General features: G+C 39.1%; 1 protein-coding gene across 1 annotated transcript in view; it reads right to left on the bottom strand.

The window, feature by feature from the left end:
• Positions 1-20,071, bottom strand: part of SLC13A2 (solute carrier family 13 member 2) — a 688,970-nt gene that overhangs the window by 656,719 nt on the left and 12,180 nt on the right. The window lies entirely within an intron of this gene.

The raw sequence follows: 20,071 nt of genomic DNA, 5'->3' as shown, positions 1-20,071 counted from the left end.
TTAACAGTATCATCACAGGTTAAAATCCTCCAGTTATTCTTTATAACATCACAAACATGATGAAAACGACTCTCGTCTGTCGATTAGTTATATCATTTCATGTGATGTCTATAATATTCTCTTCAAGCTTCTGTGAGAAAAATGGTTTCCCATGGGTGTTCCTTAGCATTATAGCTTCCTGGGGTTCCTCTCGTGAAATCGAACGTGAAGAACGCCGAATACCAGAAGGCCGAACTTGGTAGCTCGAAAGGTGAGAATGTTGAAGCCGCGGAAACCAGAATTCTTTTCCAGGGAAAGAATTTGGTTGGCCGTTTCTGCAGCTTCTGCATTTTCAGACTGGGTCAAGGTAAGTGTATGAACTGTTAGTGACGGACTTTAGGGTTAGGGTGTGGGTCAGGTAAGTGTGCAATAGTGATGGACTTTAGGGTTAAGGCGTGGGTCAGGAAAGTGTGCGATAGTGACGGACTTTAGGTTTAGGGCGTGGGTCAGGTAAGTGTGTGGTAGTAACAGACTTTATGGTTAGGGTGCAGGTCAGGTAAGTTTGCGATAGTGATGGACTTTAGGGTTAGGGCACGGGTCAGGTAAGTATGCAGTAGTGATGAACTTTAGGGTTAGGGTGCGGATCAGGTAAGTGTGCAGTAGTGACAGACTTTAGGGTTAGGGCTGGGTTAAGGATAGTGCATAGATAGTGCTGTATGTTAGGTTTAGTGTAGGTTTTGAAGTTGTTTGGTGTGATTGTGTTATGTGTGTGTTTTTCGGAACAGCAAATTTTTTTCCCTGGGAGAAAATTTGCTGTTTTGAAGTTTCGATGTTATCCAAATTCAATCTTCCAAGTTCAAACTTCTGGTGTTCAATATTTTGGAAGTTCGATTTCATGATATAGACCCGCTTCCTGGATGGATCTATGTACCTCCTTCTTTTCATAACCTCTTTGCATAAACTGATGAACCAGGGATTGATTTGTTGTTAAAAAATCTTCCTCTCTAGTATGTAGTCTGGAACTCCTTAACACCCGCCCCATTAATATATTATTATTATAAACATGTTTAGGGTGCATACTGCTATGGTCTAATAAATTATTCTTTCTACATTCCTTGTGATACAAAGTAGTATTAATACCAGCCTTCATATCAAGTTCTAGAGACACATCCAAAAAGTTAATATGACTATCAGAATGTTGCACAGTGATTCTCAAAAAAATTGTAGGGGTCTCCAAGTACTTTATAAAATCCATCAGCTGATCCACTGTGCCTTGCCACAGGATATAAACGTTGTCAACAAACCATTTTAATACTTTATATGTGAATGAAAGGTGTTACTATCCAGTACATGGTTGGCTTCCGAGTTAGCCAGCACCAAGTTGGCATAACTGTTTGCACAGGGAATACCCATTGCAACTCCCTATTTCTGCCAATATATTTTGTTCTCATACATAAAAATATTATTTTCCAGTACTATTTCAAGCAACAGACATATTAATTCTGTTATTTCATTCAAGTATCCATCTCTTTCACAAAGTGCATTTCTAATGGCCATGATACCAAAATCATTATATATCATGGTTAATAAACTATTTATATCCATAGTGACCATCCGATAAAATTCAAAGTCTGTAATTAAATGAGTAGATTTGAATAATTTGTCTAAGATGTATTTGGTATTTTTTAGGGCCATAGGCGCTGTCAGAAATGTATCAACTGTCATTCTATATAGATGGAAAGGTGTTCGGTTACCCATCCTTCGCCAGCAACTGTCGGACGTAAGGAAGAATCTGTAATTTTTGTGTATTTTTGGAAGCCCATTAATAGATGGAATAAGCGGATACGTAACAGTAAAAAAATTCATATAGGGTTTGATGTAACTTGCAACACAACAAAAGGTCATAGAGAGTTTCATTTATGGCTTTGATCATTCTATTCACTTGTAGACTGTCAATTAACATCATTTAACATATCTTGCATTTTAATATCATATGTTGAATGATCCAATAGCACAGTAGTGCCTCCTTTGTCAGCTGAGTGAATTATAATATTTTTATTGCATTGTAGATCTTTCAGTGCTGACCTTTCCTGTGAAGTAAAATTCTGAAAATGGTGTCTGGATTCATTTAATTTTCTAGATATCTCAATCTCACAGACTTTAAAAAATATATCCAAAATAGGATTATTTTGTGGTATGATGCCCGAATTATTACATTCAGTATCACCATAAATATTTTTGAGCATTACACTTCTGCAGAATAACTTCAAATTCATCAACACATCACTTAGCCAAGATGGGGTAGCAGGAATAAATGTAAGACCTTTATTAAGTAGAGAGACCTATGCTTCAGATAAATCACGATGGCTTAAAATCACCACTAGGTTGTGTTCAGTTGCAACCGATTGCATATCAGTTAACTCTCTTTCTGGAAATTTTCCTTCTTTTCCTGCCCCTGCTCAAAGAACGATTCCCTCATATGTATTTGATTGTTTCACTGGCAGGGGAAGAGCTGGAAAAAAACAACAACAGAACACAATTTTCTTTATGCCTAGCTCCTTGACCAACATCTACCTGTTTAGATGTTGGTGCTGGCAATGCTCCTTGTTTCTCCTTGCATACATTCTTATTGGTGTACTTGTATTAATGGATATTACATCCTGTGTAGGCACATGTCGTTTATCTATTAAAGATCCATCATTATTTTCCACAGTTTGTAACTGATCATTAATATGAATATTATTATTATTTTTGTCTGAAATATTTCTGGGCTAATTTATTGGACCATAGCAGTATGCATCCTAAACATATTTATAATAATATATTAAAGGTGCAGGTGTTGTTAAGGAGTTCCAGACTACATACTAGAGAGGAATATTTTTTAACAGCAAATCAATACGTGGCTCATCAGTTTATGCAAAAAGGTTATAAAAAGAAAGAGGTACATAGGTCCATCCAGAAAGCTATAATGTAAGGAACACCAGTGAGAAACCATTTTTCTCACAGAAGGTTGAACAGAATATTATAGACATCACAAGAAATTAAATAACTAATTGATGCATTAGAGTTGTTTTGACTTACTACACTGATATGTGTCATGTTTATGATGTTATAAAGAATAACTGCAGGATTTTAACCTGCGATGATACTATTAAGAAGATAGTGGGGGGGTCCCATCTTTCTGCTTTAAGAGCAATAAGAATCTTAAATGCTTATTATGACAAAGTATGCCAAATAATGACCGGGTGTTATCTAACAGAGTGGGTACCTATCTGTGCAGAACCTGCACAAGTTGCAAATTCATCTCCACAAAACAGGTTTTTGTTCACCCCTTGACTGGAAATGTTATGCACCACGAACCTATGCAGACTGTAAGGCCAGGAATGTGATATACATTGCATGTTGCCAACAATGTGACTTTATTTATGTTAACAGACAGTTTAAGGAAATAATATCAAAATATGTGAGTGACATTCATTTGAGGGATAACAAAAGTCCATTAATGAAACCTATTTCAACTAATGCTACACATTCCTTTTCTTTTTTGGTCCTTCAGGTTGTCAGAGGAAATGCTAGGGGTGGTGATAGAACCCCACAAACTGAGTTAGCAGAAATGCATCAGATAGGAAATCTGTGCCCCCCACACCCCCCTACTTATATATTCTAACTCCGAGACCGCAAAATCACACACACAAAGGCAACTCACACCCACACATTTCACAGCCCCTTGCAAACACACATCACAACCAAAACACACACTAACATACATTACAGCACATAACCTACACACTCATACAAACTTACCTGCACTTGCATCCATTCATACATTGCAGCGCCAGAAGCTCCGAACTTCAGGATTTCGAATTACACGCTTCTGGTGTTTCGCAATTCCGAGCATTCGGTATTATAATCTCGGTATTCTGAAATTTGGTATTTCAGAATTTTGAGATTATAAAGTGAACCCATATATACACTCATATCCACAAACATACTCACACACAAACATTCACCCACGACTCTCCTATACTTACCTTAACTACTCTCATAAGAGTGAATAGGTGAATGCTACCAAAACCTGGTGTTCACTTCTTCCTAGAAAAAAGTTTAAATTGGCAGAGTAATTTGAATAATTTGGGCGTTGCTACCATTTCTGGTGGACAGTACATGGCTAATTAGCATTAGCATCTCCCTCAGACAGTCACATTAAAATGTGACTTCCCCAGCAAGACCACTCATTACACTGTGGAGGAAAACTATGATCTTTGAATTGGAAAGGCTTACTGAGATGTGGAAGCTGTGACGCCCATGCCCTGGCCCAGCAATCAAGGAGCCTCAATCCTCACCACTAACACCAGAGAGGGCGTTTTTTACATGAGGAAAGGATAACAAATACACACAGTAAAGTGCAATTTCCCTTAAGAGCACACAGAGATCACAGTCAGTCTGGGGCTGGTTACTCCCTTGCTCTCCAGGTCCCCAATAAGACTCCCCACTGGCACAGCTATAGGGTCCAGATCTCATCCAGCTGGGCAAGCTAAAACCTCTAGCACCCTTTCTGTCCAACCAGTGCTTCGTGTCCCTGCCCAAGTAGCTCACACACACACACACACACACACACACACACACACACACACACACACACACTTTGAGATGAGAGTTTATACAACCACACAGACACTCCTGGGAAAGGCTGGCACAGGTTCTCCAGCTGTGTCCCTATTACCCAGATTATGCAGTAGTACCACCTGCCACCACCCAGCTAATATTTATCAGCTACTCAAAGGCCCTTAAAAGGGTGTCCAATTATTACTGTGCAATATTATTATCTGAAGGGATAATTATGTTTACCTGATTTTCCCAGTCTGGTGGCTTCTTACCATAATGGTAACACTTTTCATATTATCTTGATCTCAAAGGTATAGACAAAAATGAAAGAACAGTGCAAATATCAGTGCTGCAGGAGACACAAAGGATTTCAAGAAGGATATCCAGCAGAATATCAGGGACAAACCAAAGCAGTAGTATTTATACTGATTGTTAGAGGAGCTCCAATAGTGATAGAACAGGGAAAAAGATAATAATGGCAGATTTGAGGTAGTAAGGGCCTACTGGCAAGGGGTGAAGATTACACTTGCATATATTTATATTCCACCTAAAATTGCTATTATGGAGCTTAAAAAATTTTGGGGAAAAATAATTAGCTTTCCGTAGGGAATATTAGATATAAGTGAGGACTGATATTTGATTTGCGAAAATGAAGATGTATCTGTGAGGCCTATATGGGAAAATATAACAAAATAATTCTCTTATTCTTGTTCAAATGCAACTATCATTTTTGTTATTTTCATTAGAGGTTGTATTGCCATTTTTCTGTTATTGTTGTATTGGTATGCTACTTAAACATTTTTGTATTATTTATCTTATCAACATGTTTTCTACTGTTTAATGGAGTTTATCTCCCCGGGCCTCCACTGGAAAAGGACATGTGTACAATCGGACTTTCCCGGTAAACAAATGTGAAATAAATAAACAAATAAATAAAGAGGATAGATTTCTGAAGACATTCATGAAAATATTTGATATAAAATAGGTGAATTCAGTAGTAGGAACTCAGAGAGAATTACTATATTATTCCCCAAGGTACAATAACTGTGCTAGACTAGATAGAAATTATATTTCACAGGAACATGTGCATTTAACTGAGAACTTTGACACAGATCCAATAACTATTTCAGATCATGTGCCAATAATTATAAGATAAAAATGCAGGGTAGTGAAGAAAAGATGAGACACTAGCACCTCCCCGCCTTCTTGTTAAAACAAGAGAAATTTAAGGAATAGGTCGTGAAAATGACTCAGGAATAATTAGGGAAGATAGAAAATACTTCAGAAGTTATAGCTAGTGAATGGATTAGAATAAAAGTGGACTTTATAAACAGGGTAGAAATAAAAGAAAAAGATATCTGGTTAAGAGATAGCAGGAATTATTTAGACTGGCTAACAAATATTAAAGAATTACCAAATAAGGGGAATCTCACTGAACATGAAAAGGTGCAATTGCTAATTGCTAAAGAGAAAATAATGGAGGACCTGGATAATATGCGAGTTTAGAAAAATATGCATTTTTTTTTTAACAATAACTCCAGAGGAGAAAAAACTTTTGGCACAATGACTTTGGCAACAGAAAGTAGAAAGGATTGTTGCCAAACTTAGGGAACCTATAACAAGAAAAATAACCATAGATCCTGTAGAGGTATTAGAGATATTTTGGAAATTTTATGAACATTTGTATAAAGCAGAGAAGTGGGGTAATCAAGAAAAAGCACAAATGGAAATATTTATGGAAGACTTTAATATGCCAAGGTTAGAGGTAGATGAGGCTCAACAATTAATAGTTAAGCTAGGAGGAGATGAGATAAAATGATGATGTATAACCAATCTTCAGGAAAGTGTCCAGGAATAAATAGTATTATGAAGGAAGTTTTGAAACTTGAAGGAAAGAAAGTGATGAAGATCTGGTGGGTTTTGTTTAACAGTATTTTAAAAGAAGAGGAGACAGCAACATACTGAAAAAAAATTGGTGGCAATAAAGACTCATCAGATCCAGCTTCATATAATCCTATTTCAATGTTAAACTATGATTATAAAGTGTTTATGTATATAATGGCTAAAAAATGGCAAAAGTGATGCCAAAATTAATAGATATGAATCAATGTGGTTTTGTGGATGGGGAAGCAAGCATTTGACAACATTAATGGAAAAATGATGATCTATAGGGAAGTTGAATGTAAGAAAACACTGCTGTAGTCCTGATGCAGAGAAAGCATTTGACAGAGTACAGTGGGTATTTATGTGTGGGGCAATGGAAGCATTTGCATTTCCTGATACAATAATAAGATTAATTTGAATGATATATGAGGGATTGGAGGCAAAAATCAAAGTGGAAGGGTTCCTCTTTCACAAGTTGTGTCTAAACAGAGGAATCAGGCAGGGCTGTCCTCTTTCCCCTTTGTTATTTGAATTATACTTAGAAACATTGACAAAGAAAATAAGTGACTCAGAAACTAAAGGATATAATTGGTATGTGTTCAAAAAAGTTGGCTTTATTTGCAGATGATATTATTTTGTACCTGACAGAAATAGAAAAGGACATCTCGGTGTTGTGAAACATTTTGAGACAGTTCCAGTTTTTTTCAGGATATAAAATTAATGAAGGTAAAACAAAGGCTATAGCTGTAAACTATGTACCCAAACATGAACTTGGTCAGCAATGCTGATATTTATGGGGACATGATAAAATGACGTATTTATGGGTATAGATTAAAAAGGATTCTCTTACTGCTAAGGATATGCTGAAAGAGACTAAACAAAAGATAATACAAAAAGTAAGAAACTGGACACTCTTGCCTATGAATATGGATAGCAAGATACAGACAGTACAATGTTTTTAATCTCTTTAGTTTTATATACAAGTAAGGCTTATTTTTTGCAAAGAATACAAAAAATTCCCCAGGAAAAACGACAGCATACTTGAACTAGCTTTAATAAAAGTTCAGCAAACAAAGTTACAGCAAGTTGCTACGTCCACAATAAAAAATAAAAAATAAAGCAAGAAACAAACAAATTAAATGAAGTGCTTTTCATCTGTAATGTAAACAGGCTTATTTTTTATCAGAGAAGTTGTTGATAGTAATTAATAAAGAGTTGTAAAATTTTATCTGTGAGGAGAAGAGGGCAAGAGTCAAGCAAGATAAGCTGATCCTCCCAGTAGAACAAGGAGATTTAGGACTACCTGATTTGAAGTGAAATTTTACAGCTACACAGTTAAGGCTCTTATATGTAACACAAGCAAAAAGCTACAATTCAAAGTGGAAAGGGATGGCAGTGAAGCAGGTGGTAATTCAAAAAATAAAGAAAGAGTGGGATTTTGGATGCAGCTCCTTAAGGAGAATAACAACAGTCATACAGAGTATTATATTCATAAAGTAGCAAAAAGTATACTAAGAACTAAGCCAACATGGGAATGGAGAAAGGAGATTCTGCCAAAAGGGGACTACAATTATAGATACAGGGAATAGGCAAGACAGAGCTGAAATTTACAGGAGAAAGCTGGCAAAGGAACCAAGATATAGGGAACAAATAATTAGAGAGGGAAAGGTAATAGAATGGGAAGAGGCCAAGAAGACGTTTGGATTACAGGCTAGAGATTGCCTTCTGATTGATATTAGAGTATAGACAAAGACAAAGGGATATGGGAATCGTAAATGAAAGACCTGCACTGGTTGAGTTTCAAACTGAATCCAGAACAGAAGCTGCTGCTGAAAAAGAGAAAATGAGTAGGGCATATAAAATATTGCATGGTAACCAGAGAAAATAATCAGAAGAGGTTAGAAAAGATTGGGAAGAGAAAGATTAGATAAGGAATTCACAAAGAAATATTGGAAGGACATATGTATGGCTCCCAAATATGCAACTAAATCTAGACGATTCAGGATTTTTGCCTGGAAGTGTTTGCATAAATACTTTTATATCACAGGTCGACTCCAAATCATTTTTCCTTGGGTAAATGGCAAATATTGGAGGTGTGAAGAATATTCTGCCTGGAATACAGGGTAAGCAAATGAGTGTAACTAAGAAATAATTTCTTGAGCTGGGAAACAGGATCTGAATTGCATATACATGGTAAGGCCTTGGTAATTTCTGGTAGCTGCCAAAAAAGCAATTACTAGAAAATGGAAATCAAAGTCTGATTTAACTACACTTGAATTAATGAATATTATAACAGAGATAAAAGAACAGCAAGTGGGATCTTTAGAAAAAGGTAAGAGTAAATTAAATAGGAAAAAAAATGGAAATCGTGAGGAACAATGCATGCCGAAGAATGTTTTGAAGAAAGAAAGATGTTTAAGAGAAGGCAGGAATTGAACAGTTTATGTAATGTTACTTTGATTAAATGGTATAGAACAATATATGCAATGCATGATGTTTGTAAATATGAGCTTGTTAATATGTTTTGATTACTTTTATAGAAACATACATTTGTCTATGTCACAAGTGATAATTCAATAAAGATGTTTTTAAAAGAGTATATAGTTATGGACTAGATATTTTACTTACGTGTAGTCCCATGCACCTAGAGGTAACAGTAAAAATGGGACAGGAAAAGGAGGTCTGTAAGACAAGCCCATCCAGAGATATACAAAATGGTTTGTTTCAGTAGTTATGAATATGGTAAATTAACATCTACATTAATATTATCTATGGTGGGTATGGCACATATTTACAAATGATGGCATCTGAAAGACATTCAAACATACTTGCTACTGACATATGGCATGTAACATGCATGGTAGCTAATATTTTGATTGTTCATTAGAGATATTATATGTGAGGTTGTCCTATCTCGCCTTCATTCTTACTGGTTGGTTGGGTTCGGAACAAACCCTCGGTTCCAACTTGGTCGTATACTAAAGCTCGAGGTCTTCCACTGGCTCGTGACTGCATCCCTGTCCCATCATGCTCTAGCAAAACTCCCCAGATCTCGTTTGCCACTAAACAGATCGGGTGTTTCCATTTTGACTCTGGCTAAGTTGGAATTTTTTTTCTTATTACCTTTACTGTGTCTCGCTATTTTTTGCTGTTTAAGTCTTAATGTAACAATTAGTTATAATAGTTAGTTTAAAGAGTTCGCCTTGTGTTTGCTTTACTAGATGTCATTTTTTTGTTAGGTCTGCGTTACCCCTATCCTGGCTTAAAGTTACTGTTTAAGTTAGAGAGTGCTGTAGAGTAATTCTCATTCCCGTTCTTGATCCTAACTGAAACAGGCAGCTCATTCGTGTTAGAGAGCTGCTGTTGTCCATTTAAGTTAGAGGGCAGTCCCTTCACCTTTTCCCCTTTTCTTTCACTAGGCAGCTTCATTTTAGTTAGAGAACTGCCAACCCTTTTTTCTTTGTTGCAGTTGCTTAAGTTTCCTTTGTTTTTTTGCTGTTTAAAAAAAAAGTTTTTTCTATATTCATAGCTTGTTGTTTGTTATGTTATTGACTAGTTTGCACCTATTTGTATATTTGTGGCTATCTCTCTTTAGTAGTTTGCGATGTCTAAGGAACATAGAGAAGCCCTCTGGCTTTAAAAAGTGCGAAAAATGTACTCAAAAAATGTCCATCACTCATTGGGCACACCATATGTGTATATTGTCTTGGGGCCTTGCATTTGCAGGAAACCTGTAGAATTTGTCATTTCTTTAGCTCTAGAGTACTTTTAGAAAGGAAGAATAAACTCATTGTCAGAGGATTACTGAAGTCACCTTTTACTGAAGCCTTGGAAGAAGGTCAGGGCACCTCTAAACCAGCTAAGTCCCCTTCTTCAAAATCAGACAGATCTTAAAAGATATTCTCTTACTTCTCACCAGTTGGAGCCAGACAAAAAACTGACCAAGGTTACATCCCAGGACCCGAAGTTTATTGGGCCCAAGAAGTCTACATCATCAGTTCCTTCGACTTCGGTGCCAATAGAATTTGAGCTACAGAAATGGTCTCCAGAATTGATACCGGTCTCCCCTACACTAAGGTCACCTCTTCTTCAGCAATTTGAATCTCCTGCCTCCTCCTCTTGGTCCTCCAGGAGTCTCTCAGATGATGACGTGGATCGGGTGGTGTGCAGACTTCTCAAGACACCAGCACTGGACAAGTTACTATCGGCTCCCACTCACAGGGATTCGGAACTGACCAGAACCTCCCCTTCAACATCAATTCCTCCTCTGAGCAGACCTGGAACCTCAGAGCTGGAATGTCTAGAACCTATTCTAGTGGCACTGCCAGTGCCAAGACCAATTCTGAGTTCTTTGGCCCAGACATCTGTTCCGACATTCTCGGTTCCATCTGAGGAGACTAGGAGCTGACACTGTCCAGTCAGGTCCAGAGAGGGGAGTCAGATTGGACATTTTTCAGATATGAACTTATCTCTTGGGGCTTCGGGGCGGGTGGGCTCGGCTCCTACATCAGCTTCGGAGCCAACCACCTTGGTTCCAGAAATCTCTTCTGTCTCTTTGGAGCAGGAGGTATTGTCGCATCAGGGGAGGGGGGGGCTTTCAAGCTGATGAGGAGATGGCTATCTCCTCAGACAGTGCCACTCAAAGGTACTGACATTCTTCCCCCCATGGCACTGGTGTTTGTCTCTGCACCACACCATCCACAGACACACGGAGACCCTAGGCCTCAGGATACCCCATCGGGTGAACCCTCTCTTCTGAAACATCTCCAGAATACCCTTCTGAGGTCCCTCATAAGAGACTCTTCAAGAGGAAGCATTTAGACTCCCCAGAAGAGTCAGTCACCTCTGATACAGACCTTGATGAGTCGGAAGGGTCCCCATGGTCACACTCTGAGGATGTCTCCTTTGCAGACATCCTAGAAATCCTTAAGCAGAGGCAGCTGGAAATCCATCAACCCTTCTGATGAGGAGTCTGTTTACCTGAAGGGCTTTTGGTCTCACCCTTCAGCCACTTTGGTATCTCTGCCTTTTGAAGAGCTTATGGAACTAGTTAGTTGAAAGGCATGGGAGTCTCCAGACACAGTGAAACCTGTCCCTTGGAGGCCAAATAAGTTCATTACAGCCCCTTCCGACAAAGATTTCCTTACCAAGGGTGTTCCTGTAGATGCTATGGTGGTGGCAGCAGCAACCAAAAAGGAACTTTCAGAAAAATCCTTGTCTGTCCATCTGCCAAACAAGGAGTCTCACACTATGGACAGATATGGGAACCACATGTTTTCTTCAGTAATGTTCGCACTCAGATAGCTGAATTATCTAATGCACTTTACTAGGCTATAAAGAGATCTCCTCAAGGAGCTAGGAGATACTCTCCAAGGTACAGCAGCTGCAGGGGTATTAGATAAAGTTTCCTCTCAGCTCTCTACCTTAAACTCTGTGGTCACATCCTCCATGAGGCTCATTGCTTATGCAGCAGATGGAGCAAGCAGAGCAGCGGGTTCAGCAATTTTTCCTAAGGAGACATTCCTGGATGTACTTGAGTGACTTTGTGGAACCTTTTAAATCTTACTTTATCAATGCCCCCTTTGATGTCCTGTCCTTGTTTGGGCCGAATGTTAAGGACACACTAACCAGGTTTGAGCAAGAAGGGAAAACTCTCTCTGCCATAGGAGTACATTTTTCCACACCTTCTAGACCTTATCCAAAAGGTGGTTACAAAAATCTTAGAAAGTTTTTCAGGATACACATGGTGACTCATCCCTCAGGGGCATAGGGGGAAGTACTAATGGAAGACACCATCTAGACGGCAGAGGGGGGTCTGCAAAATCAGGGTGGCAGGGATTGTTTCCGTGGTAGGTTTTTTCGGTGCTCCTGAAGGGAGGCCTGTCTTTCCATCTCTGGAGGCAGTTGGGGGTCGATTATCTTTGTACCTAGAAGCCTGGCTGGAAATAACAAGAGACAACTGAGTATACTGAGAAGCCTGACTGGAAAGAACAAGAGACAAGTGGGTACAAAGTATTATATCCACAGGCTACTCCATACCCTTTTCCTTTCCCATCCAAAAAATAAAGAACACGCCAGATGCTCCACCCAGTCAAAGGGATCAGGCAACTCTAGAAATTCAAAAGTTGCCAGACAAAAGAGTCATCCATAGAGTCCTCACAGACCAGATAGGATCCGGAACTTATTCAAGATTCTTTTTAGTGCCAAAAAGAACAGGGGACTGGAGGCCCATTTTGGATCTCAGCAGATTAAATGAATCAGTAAAAAAGACCAAGTTCTTGATGGTAACACTGCAGTCGATTCTTCCCTTTCTGGGAAAAGACAATTGGATGTGCACTATAGACCTCCAGAATGTGTACTACCACATAAAGATGGGCAGGCCATCCAGGAGTCATCTGCGCTTCTGGCTGGGAGCCAGTCATTACCACTTTCGAGCTCTGCCCTTTGGTCTCACTACAGCCCCCAGAGTGTTCACCAAGTGTATGGCAGTAGTCATGGCTCACCTGAGATGTCTAGGATTCTGAGTGTTTCCGTATCTAGACGATTGGCTCCTAACTGCCACCACCAAGCATCTGCTACTAGAAACATGAGACACCGTATTATCTCTGTGCTCTCACCTAGGAATCATAATAAATTACGAAAAATCTGCCTTGTTGCCATCTCAACATATCATGTTTATAGGAGCAGATCTAGACACAACAAACATGATGGCAAAACTTCCTACAGAAAGAGTTTTAGTTCTGAGACAGCAAATCTCCAACCTTCTCTCCAAGACGAGAGTACAGGCAAGAACAATTTTAAAAGTCTTAGGAACCATGGTGGCAGCAATAAGTTTAGTTCCATTAGCACGCATGCACTTGAGAATTCTGCAGTGGCTACTATTCACTCAGTGGTCATTGCAGGAACTACCCATGTTTCACCAAATTCTGTTAACAGAGTCCTGCAAGAAAAACCTTTGCTGGTGGCTTCACTCCACTCATGTGACATTAGGTCAACCCTTTCTTCCTCCACAGCCTGTAGCCACAGTAACCACGGACACCTCCCAGATAGGGTGGGGAGGGGCATTACCTGGGAATGCCAGTCCAAGGCACTTGGCAGGATCATGAGGCCCATTGGCACATTGGTATCCTAGAGATGAGAGCAGTGCTTTTGGCATTGCAAGCACTTCAGGACTCTCTCCCGCTGGGAACAATTACAATGCAAACAGACAACATGTCAGTTCTCTGGTACATAAATGCATAAGGAGGGACCGGGTCCTCCCCCCTTTGTCGAGAGGCCCTGAGAGGATGGCAGTGGGTGACCTCCTCCCACTGCTTTCTGATAGCAACACACATCTCAGGAAAATCCAACGTGATAGCATATAAACTCAGCATAGCAATTCTCATGCCTTACAAGTGGTCTCTAAAACAAGAAGTAGCAGAGATGATCTTCCGCAAATGGGGCCAGCCTTGCTACAACCTTTTTGCCACATCCATGAATGCCAAATGCAGCAGCTATTTTGCCCTGATCCCCCCAATGGGGGAGTCACCAAGGGATGCACTTGTACATGATTGGCCCTCGGGTCTCCTTTATGCCTTCCCCGCTTTTCCTTTAATACCCAAAGTTCTTCAGAAAGCCAGCTCATTGGGAAGCAAGCTGATTCTCATCGCCCCATACTGGCCTCGTCAAATTTGGTTCCCCTTCTTTGGCCTCATCTTCAGGAGGAGCCATGGATTCTGGACCCAGTTCCAGACCTTCTGACTCATATGTCCGAAATGCTCCACCCTTGTCTTCAAACCCTCAAACTGACAGCTTGGCTGCCCCAATTCCAAACATAGCCAGACTTCCTATCCTTCCTCTTTCTGTGAAACATATCTTGATCTCGTCTCATAAGGCCTCAAGGAGAAAAATTATACATGAGTAAATGGAAAAGATTTTCTTCCTGGGAATTAAGTAAACACACTGACCCATTTTCTGCACCTATAAGTTCAATTCTTGAATTTCTGGCAAAACTATTTAATGAAGGTGCAGCTGCAGCTACCATTCGTGTGTAGTTAGTACCAGTATCTAATTTTCATACAAGTGATTTAGCCCCAAATCTGATGTCTCACAGACTATGCAAAGCCTTCCTGAAGGACACTAACTTGTTATGACCACCCATAAAGACCCCTCTACCACCATGGGACCTAAGCTTTGTTCTGTCCTGTTTCATTCTTCACCACTTTGAACCTGCATCATTGTGTGATCTAACATTTTTGACATGGAAAACAAGTATATAGACAGCTTGGCTGCCCCAATTCCAAACATAGCCAGACTTCCTATCCTTCCTCTTTCTGTGAAACATATCTTGATCTCGTCTCATAAGGCCTCAAGGAGAAAAATTATACATGAGTAAATGGAAAAGATTTTCTTCCTGGGAATTAAGTAAACACACTGACCCATTTTCTGCACCTATAAGTTCAATTCTTGAATTTCTGGCAAAACTATTTAATGAAGGTGCAGCTGCAGCTACCATTCGTGTGTAGTTAGTACCAGTATCTAATTTTCATACAAGTGATTTAGCCCCAAATCTGATGTCTCACAGACTATGCAAAGCCTTCCTGAAGGACACTAACTTGTTATGACCACCCATAAAGACCCCTCTACCACCATGGGACCTAAGCTTTGTTCTGTCCTGTTTCATTCTTCACCGCTTTGAACCTGCATCATTGTGTGATCTAACATTTTTGACATGGAAAACAAGTATGTTGATTGCCATCACTTCTGATAGAAGGGTTTCAAAGCTGCAAGCATTATTGATCAAACCACCCTATATGCTTTTCCACAAATATAGAGTATCTCTTTGAACAAACCTATCCTTCCTACCAAAGGTATGCTCAGAGTCTAACCTAAATCAGTCCAAAGAACTACCAGTGTTTTTTCCCAACTTTGGCAACAAGGCAGAATATACGCTTCACCAACTTGATGTACATAGACAATTACATTTCTACTTACATAGAACAAAGAACTTCAGAAAATCTGATCAATTATTTGAAGCCAAGAAAGGTGCTCCTGTATCTAAGGTCACACTTTCAAAATGGCTTTCAGATTGTATTACCTTTATATATAATTCTAGCAACAAAGTTCTTCCCTATAAAATCAAGGTTCATTCTACGAGAGCCATGGCAACCTCTTCTGCCTTTTGCGCTAGGCTACCACTTGATACCATTTGTCCTGCTGCGACTTGGACAAGGCCTCATACCTTTATCACTCATTACAAAGTAGATTTGGCCTCCAGAGACAGGGCCTCCTTTGGGTCCACTGTCCTGAAGTATATACTCCCATGAGCCACCCAGGAAACATGGTGCTAGGGACGTTGTCCCAACCAGTAAGAATGAAGGTGAGATAAGACATCACATAAAAAAGTTATGTGCTTATCATAACATTCCATGTGAGTTGTCCATCTCGCCTTCATTCTTACATCCCACCCTCCTTCCCCCAGCCTATGGATCCTGGAGGACCAATCAGTTCTTTCATTTGGCAAGTATGTTTTCTGACCTTTTTCATTGTCCTTATAAAATGCTGTAATAGTGCTTTAGGTAACTGCAGTTATCAGCAAATAAGATCTGGGGAGTTTTACTAGAGCATGATGGGATAGGGATGCAGCCACGAGCCAGTGGAAGACCTCAAGCTTTAGTATACGGCCAAGTTGGAACCGAGGGTCGGTTCCAAACCCAACCAACCAGTAAGAATGAAGGCGAGATGTGCAACTCACATGGAATGTTTTGGTGAATACATAACTTCTTTTTAAATATACATGCATATTTTCCATATTTTATAGAAATCTCTAAATCACAATACTTTACAGAGCTGTATTATGCATAATCAGAATGCTAACAACAAGCCAAATAACTCAACTACAAATAATATGAGTCCATCACGTAATGTTACACAGATATGACTATTTATTTAGACATACTCAATATGTTTTACCAAAAAAAAAATCTGTAATTAACATGAAATGTAAAATCATTTCCTCCTACAGTTTTGTAGTTACAAACACTATATAGCACAATGTCTCACAAACAAATCTGCTGATATTCATCATATTGATCATTGCTGCAGTAGCCTTAGCTATATGGGTTATATCCTGCCAGGGATATAACTGCCAGCCAGCTTCCAAAGCTTCAGGGCACCTTCCATATTCCCAAACATCAGTCAGCTCGAGCTGAGCTGACTAAAAAGACAGGTTTTGGCACCAAGTCCTTTGGAGCTTTCCTGACATTGAAGATAGTGCTTCTCCGTTAGCTTTAGAGGATTGATGGTCGACTTGTGCTTCCTTTGGGGTAAAACCTTCCCCATTTAAAAGATTTATTTGTTTTATTGTACTTTCCTGTTTGGAAAAGTTATTTTTACGCTAGGAAGGCGTGTTTTAATGGAATGTCATGAGACTTAACTGTATTTTTAAATGGGAACACACCTTTTCTTCTCAGTTTAAAAGTTATTTAACTCATTCAAGCCTATAGCACCTTTTTTGTATTTGTCCGGTTAACAACCATAGCTCCTTATGGAGTCCAGACCTTTTTAGGTCTAGCTTCTTTAATTAAATGATTTACCAGCTAATAATAGGCAATATTAGAAAGGTCAAGGAATAATTAAGATCCAAAAAAATGCCAGAAATCCAAGTAACACGACTCTACAGCCACCAGGAACAAAAAGCCAAGAGCTGATGTAGAATACGAAAATCCTTTATTCAAGTAGGTCCAAGAGAAAATAAACACAAGCGCTTTCGCTCAGGGTAATCCTGAGCTTTTTCAAGTGAGTACAAAAGCATTTGCTAAAGCCAAACCTTTTTATATAACCATGAATAACACATTAATTGAAAACAAGTGTTGTCAATCAGTTGTTGGATTCCTTAAAGGGGCTTTGCATTAATTTGAACATGAGATAAAAACTTGTGTTGTTGAAAAAAAATATATATATATTTAACAGCTGGGTTATGCATATATAATTACAAAACATTAAAAACACTGTTTAAAATATAATAGAATCAAAATTAAAATAATTAAAATACTGCTATTGGAAACATTGAAAATCCATAAGTTCTGATGAACCTGGAAGATAGAATTCAGTTAGAAGTGTTAGGGAGCATTTTATTTAATGTTAGTTTGTAATAGGAGTCTTGGTTCTTTTTCATAATTCACATCAAAAAAGGCACCCTAGGACCAAGTGTCAGGTTATCAAACCAAAGAAAAAGAGCGTGGGAGCTAGAGAAAAGGAAACTAGTAAATCTTGGGTCCCTGAGTCGTGTATTCTGATAAGATGCGCAAGTGCCAGGTGGTAGTAAAACAAGGGCATAGTGTTTGTAAACATGGGACAACAAAACTAATTAGTTAGGATGGAATAACTATAATCGTGCCCTTCTAAGCTTTAATACGGGTTTAATGCTAATAGTCCCGTTCAATCCAGGTGGTCTCCCTGCGTCTAACCTTAATTGCCATACTAGCTCACGGTACTCAAGGGTGGATTCCCAGTCACCACTCCTGAGATCCGGTTCCACTTGTTCTAAAACAAAGAATTTGATGATAGAACCTGGGCAAAGAAGGGAATGCTTAAAAAAAGTATTAGTTTCTTTCTGTTTAGCCATGTCATATAAGTGTTCATAGATCCGTCTCCTGAATTCTCTTTCTGTCTTCCCCACGTAGAAACTCGAACACGTGGTACAAATACCCAGGTATACCACCCCTTTGGTTCCACAAAAGTAGGAACCAGTTGGTTTCGTCCTAAACCTCCTGGATGGAATGTACATGGATTCGACGTTCATTAAAGCATGGCATTGGCTACAAGAGCCACATTTGTAAGTGCCCATCTTAGATTGTTTCACCTTCTTTTTGTTATCTGGTTTCCTTTCAAAAATTTCTTTGAAGTTAATACCTCTTTTTCTAACGAAAGTAGGTCTGGGGGGGTAAAGGTCCTTGAAATCTTCATAAAGGGCTAGGACTGGCCAGTAGTTTCTGACGGTTTCCTCCATTTCTTTGGAACTAGATGAATAGGTGTATATAAAGCTGTTTGTGGGGTGGTTGGATACTCTGGAAGTTGGTGGGATTGCCAGCTCTGGTCCTTTTCCCAAAATAGGTGTGTATAAGGTTTTCCTCAATACTTTGATCTCATCAACTAAACCCATAAACATTTCTAGGGGATATCCTCTTTCCAGGAATAATGCTCGCAAGGTTTTGACTTCAACCTCAAAGTCCTCATCAGTGCTACAGATTCTACTCGCTCTTATGAGTTCCCTTTAATGATTCCCCTTTTCTGGTATAAGGGATGTGCACTATCAAAGTGTAACAATGAGTTAGAAAAGGTGGGTTTGCGGTATAATTTAGAATGGAAAGTATTCAGGTTGAAATCCTTGAACAAGGTAATATCCAAGTAATGGAGCTCTTGAGGGCTAGCAGTGTATGTGAATTGTAGAAAACCAGTCGAGGTGTTGATGTATTGGAAGAATTCTTTGAACTCACATTCTGAGCCTCCCCAGAGGATGCAAATGTCGTCCAGGTAGCGTCTGTAAAATAGGATGTGTTGCTGCCAGGGGGGTATCAAGGCAAACGTGTGTTCCCATTTATGCAACACCACGTTAGCATAAAATGAGGCACAAGATGTCCCCATGGCGACCACTTTACGTTGTCTGAACAGTTCGCCATTGAAAAAAATAAAGTTGTTCATCAGGACCATCTCCATCAACTCCGTTAGTAAGTTTGTAAGCTTGTTGCTGAGGCTGGTTTCATTACTGAGAAATTCTGTAAACCACTCTAGACCTTCTTGGTGAGGAATGCTCGAAAAGAGGTCCTTAATGTCTATGTTGATCATGATCAAATCAGGCGAAAAACAGGAAACAGGAACATCACGGAGAAAGTCAAGGAATAATTAACAAAATGACATTAAAATTATTAATATAGGATCTCCCATAGTAGAGTAATTAATCATTTTTTGCCACTTGTTATTCATAATTTCATATTTATGTTCATATTTTCATAACTGAGAGAACTATACACTATTGAGGGATATGATGTGATGGGTCCCCTTCAAAACATCTAAAACCAATAACATCTAATTTCATAATATTGAGACCAGAACATCTAAAACTCAAAACATCTAAAACCCATAACATTGAATTTCATAACATCTAACAGTACAAATCACATGAAAATAACATCCCCTCCACAAATAATGACATATAATGACACCAAACTACCAAACACACTTTTTACTACATTCCTGCAGGGGGTGCTTGATACAGTGGGGTTAGGAAATTAACTTTTTCCCACTGTAGTGCGATCTTGGAGTTGGTATATTTAATTTACGGGGTGGGGGGTGCAGGGGGACTTGCCCCCCTGCAGAAACGTAGTAAAAAGTGTGTTTGGTAGTTTAGTGTCATTATATGTGGAGGGGATGTTATTTTCTTGTGATTTGTAGAGTTAGATGTTATGAAATTCAATGTTATGGGTTTTAGATGTTTTGGGTTTTAGATGTTCTGGTCTCAATGTTATGAAATTAGATGTTATGGGTTTGAGATATTTCAAAGTAGACCCGATGGGATATGATGTGAAATGCTAAGGTGGGAGGCACGAAAATTCATTGTCAGTGT

The sequence above is a fragment of the Protopterus annectens genome, chromosome 13.part0, assembly GCF_019279795.1.
Source record: "Protopterus annectens isolate FY-2018-M chromosome 13.part0, PAN1.0, whole genome shotgun sequence".
NCBI classification, from domain to species: Eukaryota; Metazoa; Chordata; order Ceratodontiformes; family Protopteridae; genus Protopterus; species Protopterus annectens.
This window is presented reverse-complemented; position numbering and strand designations above follow the sequence as displayed.